We start from the raw sequence: 22,957 nt of genomic DNA on the forward strand, positions 1-22,957 counted from the left end.
AGGATTCTTTTTTCTATTCACTTACAGTAGGAACCTGTAAAACTTCAAGGGTTTTATGGAACTACAAAAGAATTTTAAAATCATGATCAAAGTTAAACATTTTTGTACAATGGTTATTGCTTACAATGTGTTTTGAAACCCAAATTCAACTTGATTAGCAATTTCTCAATATGCATAATAACTGCTAAGGTGTATTTGGCCAAATTAGAGAAATGGCAGATACAGTTTTAAAAGATTTTTACATTTAAAAAAGGACTTACATTTTTATAAATTGATGAGTTCAGGTCAACCCAGTAATAAAAAATAACTATGGTGAACTGGATAGCCTGATAGACGCTATATAGAAGTTTTCTGAAGAGTGGTCTGATAAAAATCTCAAATACCTTCCACAGGGAAGAATTCCACCTACCAGGCTTAATAGTCCTAAGTGTGTTATTTAACTCATTTCTATTTAGCAAGTAACATGTTTATTTAATATTGTACAAATAAGTGCCATATTTATTTACATTTTGCCCCCCCCAAAATGATTTCAATTGCAACACGAACAGTGTGTGATAAGGCTACATCTGTAAACCAGACCCATACTGTCCATGTCCAAATGGAGTTCACATTCTAGAGAAAGTTTAAAAAATAAATAAAACAAACACATTAAATTAATTTTTTTAAGTGTCAGATTGAGATAGGGGCTGAGCTACTGCAGAGTCCGCTGTGCGGGCTATAGAACTGCGGGCAGTGGGGCCCTACTTCATTCTGACCAGAGGGAATTCTGGAAAGATAATATTTGATATTAGGGAATCTCTGAAGGAAAATGGTTGCTAGATGAGCAGCAGGAAAGATTTACATAGAATAATGAAAAACAGTGAATTCTTCCAGGACAAAGAGAATAATGAAAAACAGTGAATTCTTCCAGGTCACTGACTGGGTTCCTAACTATGAATATTTTTTTATGTGACGCACATTTGGCAGCCAAATAATCCACACAGTCTTTTGGAAACTAATTATTTGATTGACTAAAGAATCTAGAGAAGACTGAAAATAAGTCAAATTTAGTGTTTCCTATGGAGAAAGTCTTGCTATCTCCTCTTGATCAAACAGTTTTGAACAGTTTGTTCTACCAATGGTTCTCAAACTTCAGCACCTCTTAGAATCAGAGGAAACTCCACCCCAGAGTTTCTGATTCGCTAGGTCTGGGGTAAGGTCAAGTGTTTCCATTTTTAACAAGGAATACTAATGACGCTGTGGGGGTGGTGCAGGGCGGGGGTGGGGGAAGGGCTTCTTCACACTTTCTTCACACTTTGAAGGAAACTACCAGATAACTTGGTATACTGTCTTTAAAATATACTCAATTTGTGCTCTCTTTCTGGTAATTGTAGGGTTTTTAGAGATACTATACTGGATTTATTAATTCATGTTTCCTCAGAAGAGAGTTAAGAGTGTCTTTGTTATCTTTCCAAACACGGAATTAATATCAATAAATTTTGGTTATGTCTTTCCCTTCAGGAAATTTACCTTTATTTGTGCATGTGTGTATTCTTGTTTCTGTGTATTAAGTATATATATAAATATATACTCAATTTTGTGAAAGATAACATTTAAAGCATATAACTTTTATTATTTTGTGATATGTCATAATGTATGTAATTACATAATGCTTCTAAGAAGTTATTTATTAAACCATTATCTAAAGAATAGTTGCTCATTAATTCCAAACTTACAGGCATACCCTCAAACATTTCCTTTTGCGTTTGCTGAAAAAGATTTAAAATTTAATCAAGTGAAAGTTAAATAATTTGAAACTTAAGTTGTGGTGTATCTTTTTCAAGATTAGGTTGTGAACTAAGTGAATTAATCGGACTTTAAGTAAACAAAAGATTGACTCAATAGTGATATTTTATCTCCCATACAAACTCTTTCTAAATTATTGAGTATTTCTTGCTGTATGACTATGTGTAAATCTACATTAGAAGAGTGCAATTTTAGCCTTCTTATCTTTTTATTTATAATTAGTAAGTATATATTTGTGGAATATAAAAACAAACAAAATAGAATGAACAAAAACAGCATTAGACTTATAGACACTGAAAAGTGACTAGTGGTTACCATGGGGGAGGGGTTGGGGTATGTGAGTGGGGAGGGCGAGGGGGATACAGGGGCACAAAAATTCACAATAAAGTTGGTCATGGGGATAGCAGTACAGGAAAAAACAATGAGTAAGTATACAAACACAACCCATTATCTATTCTGACCTGATTATTCACAAGTTTCTGTAATTTGTTGCTCATAATGTGTCAATGAACAGAATGTAAAAATGAAAGACATAACAAATTTATGTCATTGTCTTGCCAATAGGTTTCAGAACCCGGCAAGTTCAATATGGATTCAGACTGAGGAATGACAATGGAACATTCTTGGGTAAAAGGGTTTATACCCTGCTTTTTTCTCCCGAGGATAGGTCAAGCACTAGAATCACATCTGCAACTAGCACTCTGCAGGTACATAATCCTCTGTCTCTGCCTCCACCTGGAGCACTGGGCAGAGCTTTCTATATAGTGGCTCAGTCAGTAATGGCTTATTGCCCACAGGGGCAGAAACAGTAGCCTAGGAGGAGGTCAATTATACCATCAAGTAGTTTAGGTTCAGATGAGGATCATGGCCATAGGAACTTCAATTTCCCCTGCAGTCATTTTCAGAATTCAGTTTATGACACTAATTAACAAGAAAATGTATTAGTGGTTTACTATTTATTGTCCCAGAAATCCTGCTAGTCTTATAGATGGATGTAAGAAAACCTCTGAACTCAAGGACTCAAAAATTATACTACATAAGATAAAATGTGAATGAATAAATTAAAATTCTAAGGCTTAAAAATATTTCATGTGTAAAAACACAAAGTGTGCAGTAGTTCATTTAGCATAACTCTTCTATCCAAGTTATAACTATTCTTTGATATAAATGTAACTACTCTCATTAAAGTTATGTTTTCTCTTCCCTTAGAATCATAAGCTTATGAAGAGCCTAAGATTATGAACAAACTTCCAGAGAGCTTACTCCAGCTATTAGGTGCTTTTCATTACCTGTCTGTTAACCTGGTTTAAGTTTATAGTCTCAATTTCACCTTCCAACATTTCAGATGGACAAAAGACTTTGCCATCCCATTTGATTGATTTATTCTCCCTATCATGCCAAAATTGAAAGTAAAGGACAAACTCTTTGGGAGTATCATTAAACTAAGACTAAAGCTAACTAATCAATCAATTAACTAAATTAATTAATTAAAAACTGTATTGTTGGTAACTATAGCAAATTATTTTCTTTATTTCAAGAGCTTTGTCTGAAATTCTTCTCATTGTTTTTCCTATATTGTCACATAAAAAATGAAATAAAATAATTGTTTTCTGTTGTATATAATAATAAAGTACAGTTTATGTAGAAAACATAAATGTTGATTTGATATCTAAGATGTCTCATGTCTGTCCACCACATTTGGTTTGTATCGTAATGAAAGATGTTCATTGTTATAATCTCAAAAAGTTTTGGTGAAAACACAGATAGAAAGTATTAAAATAATCCTGAGGCATGGTATGATCAGAGAACATTAAATAAAGGAAATCATCTCTGGAAGTAGTGGTTAAGTATCACACTCTTCACAGTGAAATTCAGATATGAACATAAATACCCAGTGTCTCTTTTTCCTGGGTGCAGAATAAGATTTCATTTATTGGTGTCCATTAAAGTCAGTGTGGCATGTCGCTTATTTTGACTAATGAATGAGAGCATACATGGATAGCCTGTCCATCAGCCTGGCATCTTGATCAACAATGATGATTAGAGTCTCCATTCCCCAGCCCTACCCCCAGCACCTTACTTGGATAAACAAGTACATGAACTAAAAAGAAATTTTGTCATGTACACTCCCAAGATTATGGACATATTAGCTGACTTATTTGCTTGCTTTCTAATAATATAATCTAGTATATCATGACCCATGCAGAGTATTTGGCTTTGATATAACTTGAGAAGGCAATAAGTAACTAACAATTGTACACAAACTGAAAACTTGTGAGTGTAGTTTTTCCTTTCCTGAAGATAAGATTTACCTCAGTTGAAACTAGATCATGAATTCATTAAATTTTGGAAAAACAAAGCAGTAGAGTGCTGAATTGAAAACATGCTGTCGGGAATGATTATCATAATGAGAGCATTTTACATAAAGGCATCTAAGGATTCCATCAGATGCGTTGTGCTTGTATAAATAAAAATATGGTTTCATGTAACTAAATGCTGCATTCTACCTGAAGCCTTCACAGAACATAAATATCTTCTCATCATAACCCCCAGAAGTCTTTAAACGAAATAGGCACAATCATTAGAGTTTAATGTAATTCAGCCCCTTTAGAAACGCCACTATTTTGCAGAACACACAAATGGGCTATAACCACTTCAGCCAGAACATTACTCTGAAAATGTTTTTGTTGGCTCTAAGGAGCCTCTATTAGAGGGTAATAGTTGCATGTTTGCCTGCTAAAAGTTCTGACTCACAAGCATCTACTATTATTTGTGTCCATCTAGTGTTTACTTTTCTACAAGATTATTTATTATAATTTTAACACTACTGTGGATAAAGTAAAGGTTCTTATAGCCAAGATTCTCACCTGGCCCTTGCCAGCTAGCTCACAACACACAGGTGGGCAACATGTCACTACTGACCTTATATAAAGAGCCCCGCCCAGTGCTCTGGGTGACAAGGTGGCATGGTGCCAAGCTGCAGGAGAGCAGAGTAGAGGCTGGAGAAGTGGCAGAACCAAGGACAGAGACTGAGACAGTTGTGGGGACAGAGAGGCCCAGAGGCAGAGACCAGCTTGCTGCATGCAGAATTGCTCTGAGTGGATGGGATTCTAGTGATTGACCTGACACCATGGGAACAAAGTTGGGTATAAATGCTTCCACCCCAAGAACATTTCACTGTCATTTCTTTGGTCCCACTGAATCCATAGTGAATTTGCCTGGGGCTGAAACCCACTGGCAAGACAACTACCAATTCATAAAATAGATTGGAAAACAAGAATGACATCAACAAATTCCATTTAAATAAAGGTTACATCATTGATACATTGTCATTGACCTTTCTTAATAGTATTTAAATTCTATGTGATTACATGAATATACTCAGTGTATTTAAAATATATTAACTACAATGGTTCTTTGAAATTACATATGTATATTTGGTTCCTGAAAAATACAGAACCTGCTATTATTGGTAGTTTATAATATGTAATATGGACTCAATACCAAAGGAAAAGCAGCATAAAAAATTATTGACAAAACCGAATGATGCAGTTGCTGAAAAGACTTAACATTAACTACTAATTTACACTAAATAAAGTTGCTTATCTAAAGTCTATTATTACATTATCTTTTATAATGCTGTATTTGTTGACTTACAATTTTAATTCTATGTATATTTATTAAAATATGCATACAAACAGAATATGAAAACAAAATATGTACCCAAGCACTAATCTACTGTGAACAAATCCAGCATAAGAATCATAAACTGACTTGCCAATCTTTAGTAGCAATGACCTTCTAATTACAACTGTAAATCATACTAATCTAAGATATTCCACTAATACTCAATACTAATTCCCATAACTCTGTTGTATATTACTGTAATATATAAAATTGGCTCTTTTAACATTCTTTCTGTATAGCTTCCACATCTCACAAATGATGCTGTTTTCCATTTGGCCAGTAAATGGGAAATGTTCCTAATGGCCTGGAGGCTGTAGTTCTGAAGCTAGTGTTTTTAAAGCAGCTGAATGCTAAGCAGTTGGCAGGGTAGAGAATCTACTCTTATGCCCCTTGCCCCTTGATACAAAAAAATACATTAAATAAAAAATTAACTATAGTGGGGTTTTAAACATTTTAATATTTAAATGTAGATGGGTTTGGGAAGTATTTTTGGATGAGGCTTGGAATTTAACAGAAGAATCTTTGAAAATAAAATACTGGATGAAAAGCACAGTCACAAATATGACTTATGTAAAATGTTTACACACAGGGCTTTTTGAGAAGCACCATTAATGACTATTGTACTTTGAATAAGCTGCCAAACTCAGAGTTGATTGAGAAGACAAGTTAGCATGATTGCAACGAAACACATACCCCCTCAGGAAAGTAACAAGAATTCATTGTAGCCATAGCCTCTTGACTGTCACTGAATCAAATTAAAATGGACATGAAGTTATAGATAATTTTTTAAAGAATGGTGTGGTTTGTGGCTAGTAATTGATATTTCTAATTCTTAAAAAATGTTAAACTATGCAATGAGTAAAAGTTGTTTAATTTTATCTTATATAGATGCATACCATTTTCTATAATTTACTATATGGGGTTGTATTCAAATTTTAACAGAAATATCATAGAATTCACTATCACAGTCAAAGTCTTCCCAAAGGTAATTCATTGAGAGGAAATACAATGGTTCAGAAATTGTACCCACACAGTAATTTTTTAATTCATGTTTAAATTAAACTACTCCTTTGTTAGTTTGTTTAAATTAAACTACTTAGATGTTACCTAGTCGGTTAGGAAATGTCTTGATGTGAAAAAAATACATACATGCTGTTAATGAATGACTTTCTAAGTTAGAGAGAGAGGGAATTATGTGACAATATGTCTTACCTGAGGGTTTCAGCCCCAGGCAGGTTCACTATGGAATCAGAGAGACCAAGAAATGACAATGGAACATTCTTGGGGCAAAAGCATTGATACCTGGCTTTATTCTCCTGGCAATAGGTCAAGCACTAGAATGTTATCTGCATCCAGCATTCTGCAGGTACATAATCATTCTCTGTCTCTGCCTCTACCCAGAGCACTGGGCAGAGCTCTTTACATAGTGACTACGTCAATAATGGCTCATTGTCTACAGGTGTGGAAGCAGTAGCCTAGCAGGAGGTCAATTACATCATCAGTAGTTTAGGGTTAGGTGAGGATCCTGGCCATAGGAACTTCCATTTTCCACACACAAGAAAAGCTTTTATTTAAAAATTTGGGAAGTATAGTTTCACATTTATTACAACTTACAGATATTCATAAATCACATTCATATAATTATACAGATTTGGTAATTATCAATCAATGTAGATAAGCCAAAAGACAGACACAACTGAGCTAAAATAAAGAATCTACCCTGACTCTCTGAAGAAAAGAAATAAGCACAAATATGCACATCTTTTTTTCCCCTACATTTATAGCATAAAAAATAATTATCTTGGTTAATAAGTGGGAAGTATTTGCATTTCATACCTGAATTTAAATATTTTAATGAAGCAATGGTAGTTTTCCAAAGAGAATGGATTTAGGAGTCTGAAGTTAGCTGAAAATTCAAATCTCATCCTTACCAATTCAATTCACAAAATCCACAGCCCTATGAATTTTGGCAAATTCTTAACCCTACTGTTGTAAGGCCATTCATTTATAACCACACATCTGTTAGTACTAACTCTAGAACTTTACAAGTAAAATTTGTACCACTTTAAAATGGTGCAGGAAACATTGTTTACCTCTTTGTAAATTTTGGTATGTGTACTCTTTTGAAGTCACAGATTTTTGTCCCAGGATGTTGATTTTTAAATATATATATAAGGTTATAAGCTTTAGTTGAATTAAAGAATAAAAGTAACAAAAGAATTTCTGAATGAAACCACATTTGATGAAACTGTAAATTGTTCTTGTTCTAGGCAGAGACTAATAACTAATAAGTTAAATGCTAATAAAGAAGGATAAATGCAGGAGAATCATTACCTATTAATGACAAATTAACCTGCTTTTTGATCATTTCTTTAAATATTCAAACAATAATTTCACTGAAATTTCCTTATGATGGCACACTCTCTACCTTAAAAACTGGATTAAATATTCATAAACCATGGATCATGACAAGGTAGGTAACCAATTAAATACCTGAACTTGTAATAAATTAAAACAATATTCTGCTTATTCCAAGTAACATGAGGTAAACAGGCAAAATCAAGTGTTCTTTTTTAGAATAATTACATTATTACAGTGAATACAGATGATCAATCATTTTATGAGAATTTCCCATACTAAACATTACTTTTAAATAGTAACTCAATTCAGTAGAACATAAATTTTCCTAAAATAAGTCTAGAGATATCTTCAAGAAAACTTTTCTTGAAATGTTATGACTTTTTCCACATAGTTAAGGGAAATAAAAATGTGTTACAGTAGGTCATAGGTTTTAAGATACATATAATTTACTTCAACTTGCTATTAATTTTATGTCTTTTACATCTACATGTGTCAGGGAGGCTGGATATGGAATTTTATGACAAAACAAAATTTTAGAAATATGTACAATCTTAAATTTTACAAGGTATCAATTATTATTCCCCAAATTATAACCTGTCAGCTTGCATCAGGCTTGAGTTGTCAGAATATGATTATACACATAAAAAGCTTGTGAAACATTAGCTGGTAATGTCATCTTTCTCTGGAGATTACTAACAGAATCTATGGATTAAAATTAAAACTCATTATTTAACAGACACTTAGTTTTCTGTCTTCTATGCTTGGGATTTATTTTAAAAAATTGTTAAATATCACCCACTATATACAGACTTCAAAGACACCAACATCACACAAGCAAACTGCTGTCTTATCTGCCCCACCAAACATGCCATCACTAACTGTTATATGTACTCACAGCAGAGCATTTGTGTCTTCCTTGTACCTGATATATTTGTGTGCTTATTTAAGTCTGCCTCCTCCATTATAAAAAAGGCTTCATGTACACATGCATTATGTCTTCTTTTAATAACCATGTAATCTTTAATCTCAGATGCATAATCCATAGCAGTAATTCAATAAATATATACTAGATTAATAAATGAGTAAAAGTTTTTATATGGCCTAAAATGAAATAACCACCTAAGCATGAAAAGAAATGGGCTTCCCAAATTGTGAGCAGTACACTGTGGCTAAATTTCACATAAAATCAAGCTCAAGATTCAAATCTCATCCTCACCAATTCAATTCACAAAATCCACAGCCCTTTGAATTTTGGCAAATTCTTAACCCTACTGTTGTAAGGCCGTTCATTTATAACCACACATCTGTTAATACTAACTCTAGACCTTTACAAGTAAAATGCATTCCTTTACAAGGAATATGCATTTCTCAGTTACTCTCTTTGAATGTTGAAGTGCCTGGGGAAGTTAGGAGTGAACTATTTGCTTTAAATTAAGAATTACTAATGACTAGGTAACGACCTACTCCCACTCATATCCAAACATGAATTTGAATATTGAGAAAAATGTTACCATTGTCTGTGAGTGCAGTGAAGTCTACAGTGGTGATGCTTATAATCCTGGTTAGTTAATCCACACTGGGAAAGTGGTCCTGATGGTTCAGTTTTAAGGGGATCTTCAAGCATTCATATCGTGTCAGCCATAAGGCAAGGACACTGATCTGTACAAATTCAATTCCCATCTTGCCTGGGGAGAAAGGGATGTATCTTGACTACTTTTCTCCAAAAAGTTAGAATGTAATATTTTTTACCCATTAACAGACAAAAAGTTTAAGCTTGATAGGCAAAAGAAAAATTTTCTTAGTAATAATAATTTAAATTTTTGATTGACAAATAACTTTTACCTTAACATGGAACTTGAAGTGAGAGCTTAATTAGATTTGCATTTAAAGTGATCACTCTATGAAGTTTAAGCTATTGCACTGCCAAGTGTATGCTTTTCTTATCTCCTTTGAGTAACTGAGAGCACTCTGCTGCAGATTATTTCTCCAAGGCCACATACCTATCTAACAAGAGTTTGAATCCAAGAGTTTGATGCCAAAATTAATGCTCCTCTCTTGTTTAGAAATTAACAACAACTTTGATTAAAAAGTGGACTTTAACATTATGCATGTGTGCTGGGGAAGGGGGGCTCCATGGCGGCAAGAATATGCTGAGAGAGGGAAAGAGTTAGAGATAAAAATAGAAAGAAGGAGACAGGGGAGAGGGAGAATTTGGGAGCAGTTTGGCAATCAAATTGGGAGGGATGTGAGAAATATTAATATTATATTAGTATAAATCAGTATAAATATAACAGAAGCAAAATGCCAACTATAGATTCATCCTTTATTGTCCTGACTAAACTGTTACCCAACACACAGGGAATGTAAAGATCTGCTTGGTAGAAGTAGCTAAAGAAGCTTTGGGACCAGTAAACATTTCTCACAAGAGGGTGGTGGAATTGTAGAAAATAAATGGTTAAAGAGGTGTGTAAATTGGTTATTCTTATAGGTGATATAGTAGAGTCCAAACCCTTGGTGCCAAGTCTGGAGAATAAAAGTTTCAGAAAGCGAAACATAGATGGTGAGAAAGGAAGTATATTCTTAGATGGGATCATCCAGCAGTGTTGAGAGAGCTCAAGGAGGAAACTGGGAAGCTGCTGGGAAAATCTGTTATATAGAACAACCGCTAAGTTGAAGGTTGCCCATATGATTGCAATGAACAAGGAGTCCAGAAAGGTGACAGAGTAATGAAAATCCACAGAAAAACTTAGATTCCATAATAAAAGTTTAGCATCCCTGAACACAAATGGGAATATTCTACTGCAAGAAAAAGATATGGTTTCTGCAAGAGGATATTATGTCGCACCACTTTACAAGAATTGCATGTAAAAAAAAATCAACTCATGGAAATAATCCATTGCATTGTAGGAAATAAGGTCTCCTCCTCAAAATTTGCTTTTAAAAGAAAAGGTTGCTAGAGTACTTAGTTCAGAACACTTACACTTGAAAAACATCTATTCAAATAATGGAAATATCTGGAAGGAAAGATTGAATTTAACAAAAAGAACTAAACAGCTGTGCTAATTAATTAATATGCAAAGCAGATAGACAAGCTACATTCAGTTAAAGTGTTAACATACCTAGAGGAAAAACAAAGTAAGATCCATGGGAGAAAACTATAAAGAAAACTGAAACATCGCAAAACTGCAGAAAGTTAAAACTGAGCAGATGTAATGTTAAAAAAGAAAGGGAACAATAAGTCTGTATCTGTGATGACAGTGAAAGATCATATGTTGATTAGTGTAAGAATCACTAAACACATCTTTAGAGGCTTTATTATTACTTCATTTTGACACTGAGAAGGAAGTGGATCAACAAGCCAAAACTGCTGCTGAGTCTGAGAACTTACCATGGAGTGTTGTCTTCTTTTAGCCACATGTACTTTCCTCCTGCCCCAACAATTCCTGAAAACCACTAATCCATTCACCAGCTTTGTCATTTCAACAGTGTTCTATAAATGGAACCATACAGTATGTAACCAGTTGGCACTGGCTTTCCATTCAGAATAATTCCCTAGAGATTCATCCAAATTGTGGATGGTGTCCAAATTCGTCCATTATTATTGCTGACTAGTATTCCAGGGTATAGATGTAGCATCATTTGTTTCTTCATTCACCTATTGAAGGACATTATTCATCTGTGTCCAGGTTTTGGCTATTACAGTAAAGCTGTTATAAGCTTTTCTGTACAGGTCTTTGTGTAATTGTAGGACTTCATTTCTCTGTGATAAATGCCCAGAAGTGCAATTGCTGGGTCATATGATGACTGTACCATAATACATTCCCAGGATCGAAGTTGGAGTGATGCAGTTTTGCTGGTGCCTTGTCAGCATTTGTTGTCACTATTTTCCTTTTATTTAAGCCATTCTGATAGGTGTGTAGTTATAGATCATTGGGATTGATTGACACTAATTTTCATATTTCTAATGGCTAATGATTCTTATATTTTCAAGTGCTTATTTTCCATGTGTATTTCCCCTTCAATGAAATATCTGGTCATACATTTTGCAAATTTTCTGTTTGGATTTTTTAATGATAAGTTTTTCTATAAATAGATAGATAGATGATAGATATATAGATAGATAGATAGACATATAGATAGATAGATAGATACAGAGTCCTTTATTGAGTATGTGAGTTGCAAATACGTTCTCCGTATTTGTATGAGTGTAGCTTGTATTTTCATCCTTTCAACAAGATATGTCACCGAGCAAAAACTTTGAATATGGATGTAGCCCAGTTTATCAATTTGTTCTTATATGGACCATGTTTTTGGTGTCGATTATAAGAACTTTTTGTCTAGCTCCCCCAACTTTTTTCCTATGCTTTTTTGGTTTTATAGTTTTTACATTTTTAAATTACATTTACATCTGTGATCTCTTTCAAGTTAATTTTTCTATAAGGTGTAATATTTAAGCCAAAGGTAATTTTTCACTTATATGTCCAGTTGTTCCAATATCATTTGTTTTAAAGGCTATTCTTCCTCCATTGAACTACTTTTATCATATTTTTCAATGATCATATTTTTGTGGGTCTATTCTTAGGTTTTCTATTGGTTCAGTTGATCTGTATCTCTGTTTTTCACCATTACGGCAATCTTGATTACTGTAGTTACATAATAAGGCTCAAAATTGGGTAAGCTGATTTTATTCACCCGTATACACTTTATTTTTTATTTTCCCAAATTATTTAGATCTTCTAATTTCTTTGACTTTCCACATAAATTTTAAAATAATATTGTTTATGCCTACAAAAGTATTGCTGGAATTTGGACAGGAATTTTATTAAACCTCTATACCAAGTTTTGAAAAAAAATAGATTATTTTTATAATATCAGAGCTTCAAATTCATGCATGTTTGATTTCTTTTATCAGTGTTTCATGGTTTTCAGAGAGCAATACCTCTTTAGACTGTATCTGCTCTGTAGATTTGTATCTGTGTATTGCCTCTGTTGTTGAATAACTAAAGGTGACATTGTATATTTAATTTCAGTGTCCACATATTCTTTGCTGGCTTATAGAAGTGCAATCACTTCTTGCACGTTTAACTTGTATCCTGTATCTCATTCTCATGAGGCTTTGGGATTTTCTGTGTAGACAATTATACCATCTGCAAAAGGGGCGATTTTGTATCTTCTCATCTACGATTTTAGCTTATTTTCTTGTCCTACTGTATTGGATGGAACATCCAGAAATATATTGATTAGAAGTGTTGAGAGCAGATCTCTCTGCCTTGGTCAGTTTTGTGAAATGTTATATCAAATTCATATGATCCTCTTTCTTTTTAAGCCTGTTAATATGGTAAGTTACATTAATTGATTCTTTAATGGTGAGCTAGCTTTCCAGCACTGAAATAAACACCTCTTTGTCATGTTGTACAATTATTTGTCTATATTGCTGAATTTTATTAGCTCATATTTTATTAAGAAACTGTTATTTGTATTTATGAGTGATACAGATCTATAATTTTCTACTTTTGTGCTGTTTCATCTAGTTTTGAATAGTAGTTCAATAAAAATGAATGAATATGTTCCCTCTTCTCTCTTATTTCTGGAAAAGATTTTACAGAATTGGTGTTAATTTTTTTTAAGCATGTGCAAGATTTTTCAGTGAATCTATGTGGGCCTGGAGACTTATTTTTGAGAGATTTAAAATTAAAAATTCTATTCTTAATAATCATAGGGCTAATAAAATCTCTTACAGCAGGTGTGTGAAAATATGTTTTTTGAGGAACTAGTCAATTTTATCTAAGTTGTTAAATATATGTGTGTAGACTTGTCCGTACTATTGACTTATTTCCCTTTTAATAGCCACTAGATCTGTAGTGATAATGACTGTCTTAGGCCTCATATTGTTCATTTGCCTTCTCTCTCTCTCTTTTTCTTGCTAAAGGTTTGCCATTTTTATTGGTCTTTCCAAAGAGCCAGCTTGTTTCGCTGATTCTATCTACTGTTTTTGCTTTTAATTTTATTAATCTCTGCTATTATCTCTAGTTTTTTCTGTTTGGGTTTATTTTGCTCTTTTGGGGGGGTCTTTATATTACTGATTTAAGGCTTTTCCTTATTTCTATTGCAAGCGGTTTGTGCTATAAATTTCTCTCTCAGTGCTGTTTAAGCTGCATGCCATAATTCTGATACTTTATTTTTCATTTTCAATTAGTTCATAGTACTTTCTTTACCTTGAGAATGAGTCTTTAATTTGCGGTTTAGTTGGAAGTGCATGGTTTGCTTTGCAAGTGTTTGGAGGTTTCCTTATCATTGTTACCGATTTCTTGGATGTTATCATTGTCGTCAGAGAACACATTCTGGATGATTACAATTCTTTAAAATGTCTGCAGGCTTGTCTTATTACCCAAGGTATCATCTGATGTATATGCCATGGGTGCTAGAAAAATACATGCAATCAGCTGTTAGGGGATGAAGTGTTCTACAAATATTGATTAGAGCCTTTTGGTTGCTAGTATTGTTGAGTTCTTCTATATCTTTTCTGATTTCTCTAGTTGTTTTATAAATTAATGAGAGATACTGAAATCTCCACTATAATTATGGATTTTTCTAGTTCTTATTTCTATCAGTTTTGGTTCTTTTATCTTATACCCTGGTGGTTTGAAATATATATATTGAAGACTAATAGGTCTTTAAATTGATGTGGCCCTTTATGGTGATGTTAGGTGATTATTTGCTTCTGATGGTTTTCTTTGTTCAAAATTCTACTTTATCTGATATTAATTCAGTCACTGTTACTTTATTTTTATTGTTTGCATGATATGTCTTTCTGTTTACCTTCAAACTCCCATATCATCATATATGAAATGAGGTTTATCATAGACAATTTACATTCGTTATGTTTTTTGATCCATTCAGCCAATTTCCCTTTTTTAAGTAGAGTACTTATTCCATTTATATAGTACAATTTTTTATATTTCAGGGCATAAGTCTATGTTTTCATTGTTTGATTTCTATTTTGTTTCTGTTTTTCATGTTTCTGTTTTCTTTCTCCTGTGTTCCTGTAAATGTATTTTGAACCATATAAGACAGTGTTATAATATTCATTTCACACATCAGGCATACCTTTAAAGATGTGAGAAGGAAAATATTTTACATTTAGCCATTTTTTCTCCTTCTAGTTTTCCCCTCTTAAAATTTCAAGAGTCCTTCTTTATCGTTCTCTTCCTCTTTGAGTGTATATCTGCTGATAAATAGTCTTCATTTTCCTTAATCTGAGGATGTGTTAACTTTCCTTTCATTCCTAAATATTGCATAGATATTGATTAGACATTGAATTCTGGGTTTATCATTCCTTTCTTTCAGTATTTGGAAAAGTCTGTGCAACTTCCTCCTAGCCTCTATTGTTTCTAAAGAAAACTCCCCTGTATTTGACTTGATTTCCCCTCTAGGTATGGTACTGTGCCTCTCATTGCTTATAAGATTTTTTTCTTTCTCCTTTGTCTTCAGAAATTTCATATGATGTGGTTTAGTATGCATTTCTGGATATATCCCATCTGGGACTTGTTCAGCTTCTTGAACCTGGAGGATTATGTCTTTTTGACAAACTTAGGACAATTTCACGCATCTGAGTTTCTTTTCAGCCTTATCATCTATATCCTCTCCTTCTGGGACTCCAGGGACACAAATACTAGATGTTTTATTGTGGCTCAAAGGGTCTTTGAGGTTCCGCTCATTGCTTTATTTTATTCAGTATTTGTTGAAGCTATTGAATTTTTTGGAGAGGGGATCCAGTGTAGTTATTTTCTCTGTTATTAAGATTGAACAATGTGTTTTGTTCTGTTTGTAAATTCATAGATTCTTTTATCTTTCCCTGCCATTTACTACTATAGCCCTACTCTTTAAGTTATTTAGTATTAAGAAATACTAAAAATTTTCTTTTAAGAAATTATTATTTTTATGGTAGTTGTAGTGCACAGCAAAGTGAGAAGGTACAGAGATTGCCTACATATCCTCTGCTCCCACACACATCGCCTTCCCCATTATCAACCTCACTTACTAGAGGGGTATGTTTGTTAAATTGAGGTTTTCCTGGTTCTTGGTATGAAAACTGATTTTTAATTGACATTTAGATATTTTGGATATTATAAGACAGTGGGTCTTATTTAAATCATCTCTTTTAGGTGGCTTCTCCTGATACCGCTTATAGTAAAGGGGGAAGCAATACTGCATTATTTCTAGCTACAAGTAAGACCTCCAGTTTCCCCACTCAGCTTCTGTTGACTTAGAAAGGAAAGGCGGTCTCTGCACTAGACTTCTGTTCATGCCATCCTTGCTGTGGTTACTAGTAGCACTAGTCACACTACTACTGATAGTTAACTAGTACTACTTGCTTCATTTCTGTTGAGTGGTAAGTCTTGAGACCTATTTGGCTTCCTGTGACACCACCCTTGTGGGCAGAGGAAGGAGCATCTGGTTAACATCTGATGGGAGGTAAAGTCCAGGCTTCACATGTAGGTCACACTGATGCTGTGAAGGAGAGGTCTTATCACCACCAGCAGGGATGGAATTCCAGGCTCCCACAGAGCAGCCTATCCTTGGTACCACTTAACCTGACGGTTGGATCCTTCATTATATGCTGTCAAGGATGAATGTTCAGGGCCTCATTTAGCCTTTGCTGGCATGGGGAGGACGAACACAGAGTGTTTTTCTGTAGTGTTTGGCAGAGGTGCGGTTGTTTTATAAAATTTCCCTCTCTCTCTACGCAACCACTTTTGTGGTCTTTCAGCTAAATAGCAGGCTCTTCTTGAGGTGTTTTGTGTCTATATCCATTGGCATTTCCAATTTGCTAGCTACTTTAGTTCCAGTTCTGGGGTCTATGGGGCAAAAAGTAAATCTAGAAACTCACCACCTGTCTTTGCTTGGGTTTCAACATCCCTAGCCAGTCCGCTGCTTCTCTGCAGCTTTCAGTCTTCTTAGGTTTGTTTTACATACAATACCCTGATTACTTAGTTGTACTTAGTGGGAGAAATCAAGAAAACTATATCTAATTAATTTTCTTGGGAGCAGAAGATGCTGTAACATTGTTAATATTTTAAAATTACTTTCAGTTATTTTATAATGTATAGTAAAAATGTTATTGCATTTTAAAATACAAAACACTAGGAAGAGGCTCATAATCTTGTTAAAATGTAAGGAGTTACTAAACTTTTCATAAAGGCATCTGTGAAAACGTTAAGTTAAAAATCTTTCCTACCACTTTTATGCACCTTACGTAAATCTGTGGAAAAAGTAAAGGCATATACAGTTTTTAAAATCTTTTAAAGTTTTTGGAAAACATAAAATTAGAAAAGAAGTTGATGAAAACACAAAGGCTGAAAAGTCATCCCTTTGAAATTACATAAGCAATGTAATGTAATAAATGTGCACTTGGAATAATCTGAGTTATATTCATTTCAGGGGAAGATTTTTGTAAGAATAAATGGAAAGGTCATGTGACTTTACAGAAAATGCTATTTGTTGAGATTAAGAATGAAGCACAAAACCAAACATTCTCCAATAAAATTCAAAATGTAATTGTGCATAATATAAGATATATTGATACAGAACCCCGTTTTTCACCATACGTTATTCTAAGAAACATTTGTACATTTCTCTATATATTGAAAATGTTTTTGGCAGCACATGTGTATAGGCAGAAGTTTTGTTTTGTTTTTACAATGAAAAGTTGTTGTGGAGATAGTTAAACATCCTTTATAAGGAAAACAAATAATGCACTGTGAACTTAAAAATGAAGTGTATAACCAAGAAACAAACCAAAACCAATTACAACACTATGACAAGAACAACAAAAGAATTTTGTATGATATATGAAATGATGGCTTAGTTACTTACTTCTCGCATTTTAAACATTCTCGGTGCTTCTCATAGATTAGACTTGAGTTTGCTGTTTGCTCAGGCCATAAATGAGAAAAATAGTCAGGAATCACAGAACCACAGAGTTCCTCTAAATAAGGACACTTTTTAATAGTTTGATGCTGTACATCTTCAAGTGCAGTGCAAGTATTTTCTCAGAATGCTGAGAATTTTCAGCTCCTATCTGAATATTATTGTAAGTAATTATTAGGATGAAATTAATAAAGGCCATAAAATATTTTTGAATGTATAGACTTTTAACAGGGCTTTTCTAAATGACTCAGCTTGCAAGAAATATAAATTTAAAATTTTAACACCTAAAATCAATCATCATATCACTATTAAAACGGGGTGGAAGATTCCAAGACATTATTTTTCACTGGTGGAAGACATAATGATAACTCTAAAAATAAGATAACGTATTTTAATTTTCCAAGTGTGAACATTAACAGCAGATGGAAATGAACTTTTTATTAAATTTAATAGGAAGAACATGCCAAGAAGAGCCCTAGAGAAAAATTAAAATTAAATTTTTTAGAAACATTAATATTTTGATGTCCATATAAACATAAGTTAAGTGGTATAATAACCCCTTCTGATGATAATCTAACCACAATGTTTCACAGGAAAGAAATATTTCAGCTGAAATTAGGGTAGCTGTAAAGTTGAAGGTGACCATGCTTTTATAAATTGGATACATTTTAATCAAAGGCTGCAACCAGTTAACACAGAAAAAAAAATAGTCAATAATGATTGAAAACAGAGGGGTAATAGAATACAAGTTAAATGTGAAGAAATCAAGCTATATTGGTATGTAATTATTAAATTGACACCGAAAAGAAATGAGCCTTTAATACCAAATGTCAGCCATTTATTTCACTTACTCAGTTTAGACTAAAATTGCAGTTAAGGATTTTAACAAATGGCCTTACTCATTCTGGTATGAGCTTGAATAACTATTTTATAAATTAGGTATTAAGACTCTTCTGGAAGAACTCGGTCAATTAAAAGTTAGTAAAGTCAAAAGTCCAGATGGTACTGCACTCACCCAAATAAAATTAACTACCCTGGATTTGGTTCATTCTCATTATTCTATCATTCATGTGATATATGTGAAAATCTGGCAAATTGAAAAATTGCCTGTAATTTGCCCCATCGATGTAAAATGATGCAGTTATCCTAACTACAGATTTAGATAAAATGAGTATCTTCTCTTTCCCAACAAAAAACTAACAATCAAAAGAAAATCACAGATGATTTTGATTTAATTTTTCCCACAATTTAGTCATTCAAATAACCATTCATATAAAAGTTAACAAGTTATCAAATAGAAAAGTAGCACTATTAAGCAAACTGTTTTTTAAAAAGTCTAAAAAATGGAAACTTCCACACAAGAAGTATTCTATACTAATACATTTTGCACTAACTTGCTTTATAATGTTGAATAAATTACTTATCACTTAGATTCTGAATTTTCTATGTTATAAAATCAAGCACGTGGACTTAAAAATTTCACGTGTCTTTTTTTCTCAGATTTTTCATTTCCTGCTTTAAATTTATATAATTTTGTAAACGAACACTTAAACTTGTAAAAATTAATACTAAAACACACTTAAACTTCTAAAAACTAAACATCTCTCTAGATAGCTAGTATATGATTCGTATTATTTTGCAAGGATTTCCATATTGAAAATTCTCCTATATTATCATATCATATGTAGATATATACTTTAAAACACTGCTTGTTTATTACTTCTTTTGGCAATATTCAACTGAACCTCTGTGAAAACAATAACCACAATCAACCATGATATCTATTTTCTCCCTGAAGACTGACAATAACCCTGTAAGGCGTGAGTAATTATTTTCACTATTTTATAGATGATGAAAATAAGGCACAGTCAAGTTAAAACAGTTGCCCTATGTAAAACAATTTGTAAGTGAGCCCGACCCAATGGAAATATTTTGAGATCCCCTAATGCCATTGATAAAGTCTGAGCAAGAGGGTGAATAACCATAAAGGAAGTGATGGTCCTGAGGCTGCAAAGTGACATCTGAATTTAAACAAGCCATATGAAGGAATTTTGTGAGAAAAATGCAGCCCACAGTCATAATGACAGGAATGCAAAGAAGAGAAAGAGTTTGAAAGGAAACAAAAATATGTGATTTTAATATTTATTTATAATGTGACCTATTGAAAAATGTATGCCACCTCTTCAAGGTTAATAGAATTCTTTCTGGATTAAAGTCAAAACTGGGATGGAGGCAAGTGTACTCTTTGGGGAAAAACATCCATGGCCTTGACCTAGTGGATCAACTTTGCAACATGGCCAACTTCTCTGAGGTCTATTTAGGTAGGTTGTTTGTTTTTAATTTTTAATTTTGTACTAGAGCTCACTTATGTTGGCAGAGATATTCAAGATTCATTGTACTTCACTTATAGTTACAGTTAGACAAATGAGGTAAAGGGACCAGGTCACGATAAATGGTTTATATAAATGTTGCATCTCAAGGGTTGATAGAGTAATTCCTATGCATAAAATTCATAAAATATTTTTAGGATATTTAAATAAAGGATGTTATTATAAAAGAATATATTACATTGATCTTTATCACTCTCAAATTGTATAGTCTTGCTTAACTATAAAAATTGCAATTGACAGTATTAATTTCCCAAATAATAAATCATTTCCATGAAAATTGTATAGTGCCGAGAAGCAGAGGTTCTTTGAATTTTTGAGTCTCCACTGAATGCAAAATATTCTGTGTCTGGGTCAAAATAGTGCATGTTGTCACTTCAGCTTTGGAAACTAAGTCCTAATTAGACTTGGTAAAACGACTTGCTAAATTCAATGAGTTATAGTTAAGAATATTGATTTTTAAAAATTAAAACATTTATATTAAACACTTTTCAATTTTTTAATTGAATATATTGTAATGAACAGAACCTGCAATGAAAATTATTTTTATATTGTCCCTAAAAATGAGAATAATGTTATTAGTCAAATCTAGGAGGAGAAGTCTGGTCTGTCTCAAAATTAGTAGCTATGTTTCCATCTTCCCTGTATACATAAATAGCTCTAAGCATGGATGCACTTATTAAATGTTAGTGGATGGAAATGCATACATTCATTTTAACATAGTTATATTAGTACCCTAGTATGTTGATATTTATTCTTGCAATTCAAGTTAAAGTGTTTTACAAATGTAGATTTTACTCATTAATAATGCTAAGCATGGTTCATCTTTAAAGAAAACAGCTTCTGTACTAAAGAAATACCTTCTTTTTTTTCTTTCTTCTTATCTCTGTGCCTTGAAAGAGTAAAAAAAGAGATTTAAAAATAATGTAAAAAGTTTTAATTAATAGCAGGATGGTGGACTGTCTCTACTATCATAATAAAATACATCAGATTAAAATAAATCTTTTAAAATATGTTGAACTGGCAAGAAAATTAGTATTCTTCAGAAGCAAAAATCTGAAAAAGCTAAAACATAGAGATACAAGAAAATAGAAATAGGAGGAAGTTAGTACTGAACAATACTATGTATTAGCAACTGTTGGATACAGCTAAAGTAGTTCCAAGCATAAACTTTGTAATCTCAAGCGTTTACATTAGAAACCACAGAGACTAGAAAGCAGATACACACCTATAGTAGGAAAAGAATAACAGAAAAAGCAAGAAAGAAGAAAGGAGACAAAGTAGAAAAGAAAGTAATAACAGAAACATACAATAGTGATAATAAAGGCAGAAGTAAAAATAAATTAGACTATATCAAAATTAGAAACTTTTGTTCATCAATAGAGTGAAAAAGCAAACTACAAAATGGGAGATAATGTTTATAAATCATATATTCCCAAATGGGTTAAAATCCAACGTACATGAAAATGTTCTATAACTTAACAAAAAACAAATAAACAGAAAGAATCTGATTATAAAATGGGCAAGAGACATGAATAGACATTTCTTCTCAGAAGATATACAAATGGCCAACAAGCATATGAAGAGATGTTCAACATCAGTTATCATAAAGGAAATGCAAATCAAAACTACAGTGAGATATCATTTTATACCTATCACAGTGGTTATTATCAAACAAAGGGAGGAATGAAGGAAGGGAAAGTAACAAGTGTTGGTGAGGATATGAAGAAATTGGAACCTTTGTGCACCCTTGGTGGGAATATACAGCTGCCGCCATTGAGGAAAACAATATGGTTGTCCCTCAAAAATTGAATATAGGATTAAATAAGAACTAAAAGCAAGGTCTCAAAGTAATATTTACACACTCATGTTAATAGCAGCATTATTTACAATAGCTAAAGGCAGAAGTAACCTAAATGCCCACAGGCAGATAAATAGATAAGTAAAACATGATGGAAACATACAACATGTGATTCAGCCTTTTAATGGAAGGAAATTCTGACACATGCTACAACATGGATGAAACTTAACATTAAGGGAAACAAGCGTGATGGTGGCACAACAGCATGAATGTCCTACCACCGAAATGAACACTTAAAAATAAATCAGGATGCTAAATTTTGTGTTACATATATTTACCACTATTGAAATACATACAGACATATGTATGTAAAGTGTAATCCAAGCATATATTTTCAGGGTTCCAGAGAAGTGTGACATATTTTTCTTACTGTTACAGCAAAAAAATAATTTTGGTAGGAAGTTTCAAATGACTGGAATGACTGATTTTCAACTCATTATTTAAGATTTTTACTTTGCAAATATTATTTAGTGAGTTGCTGTACATTGCACCATAGTATACTAGATTATAACCATGGTAGGAAATTTTTGCTTAAAATGCAACCTTGTTGCCAAAGAATCATTTGAAGAGAAATCCTGTTTCATTCTCCAGTCTTTCAATATTTCCTAGATTACTTCTGTAAAGGGAAGTCACCCCATTTACCTTAAAAAAATAATATCCAGCTATGACAGATATTCCATGCTATCTATAATGTGCTGATCTCCAAACATTACTTTTTGTTAATTCTGGTTATGAAAATAAAACATAAATCTCAAAATAAATCTTTTGAATTAAAATAAAACATGCACCTGAAACTAATCTAATAAAATTTATTCTGATCTTCCACTGTAATGATTTTGAAACATTGCTCCATTTTGTAGACGTCCCTTCAGGTTCTGTTGCCAGAGGACGTGGAGTAGGCAATGGGGCCAGCCTGTTTACTACTCCTTATTTGTTACTTCTATTT

At 32.9% G+C, this 22,957-nt stretch overlaps 1 protein-coding gene across 3 annotated transcripts in view; it reads right to left on the reverse strand.

Moving 5' to 3' along the window:
* Positions 1 to 22,957, reverse strand: part of BRINP3 (BMP/retinoic acid inducible neural specific 3) — a 406,709-nt gene that overhangs the window by 208,416 nt on the left and 175,336 nt on the right. The window lies entirely within an intron of this gene.

Source organism: Manis javanica, chromosome 14, assembly GCF_040802235.1.
Source record: "Manis javanica isolate MJ-LG chromosome 14, MJ_LKY, whole genome shotgun sequence".
Taxonomy (NCBI): Eukaryota; Metazoa; Chordata; class Mammalia; order Pholidota; family Manidae; genus Manis; species Manis javanica.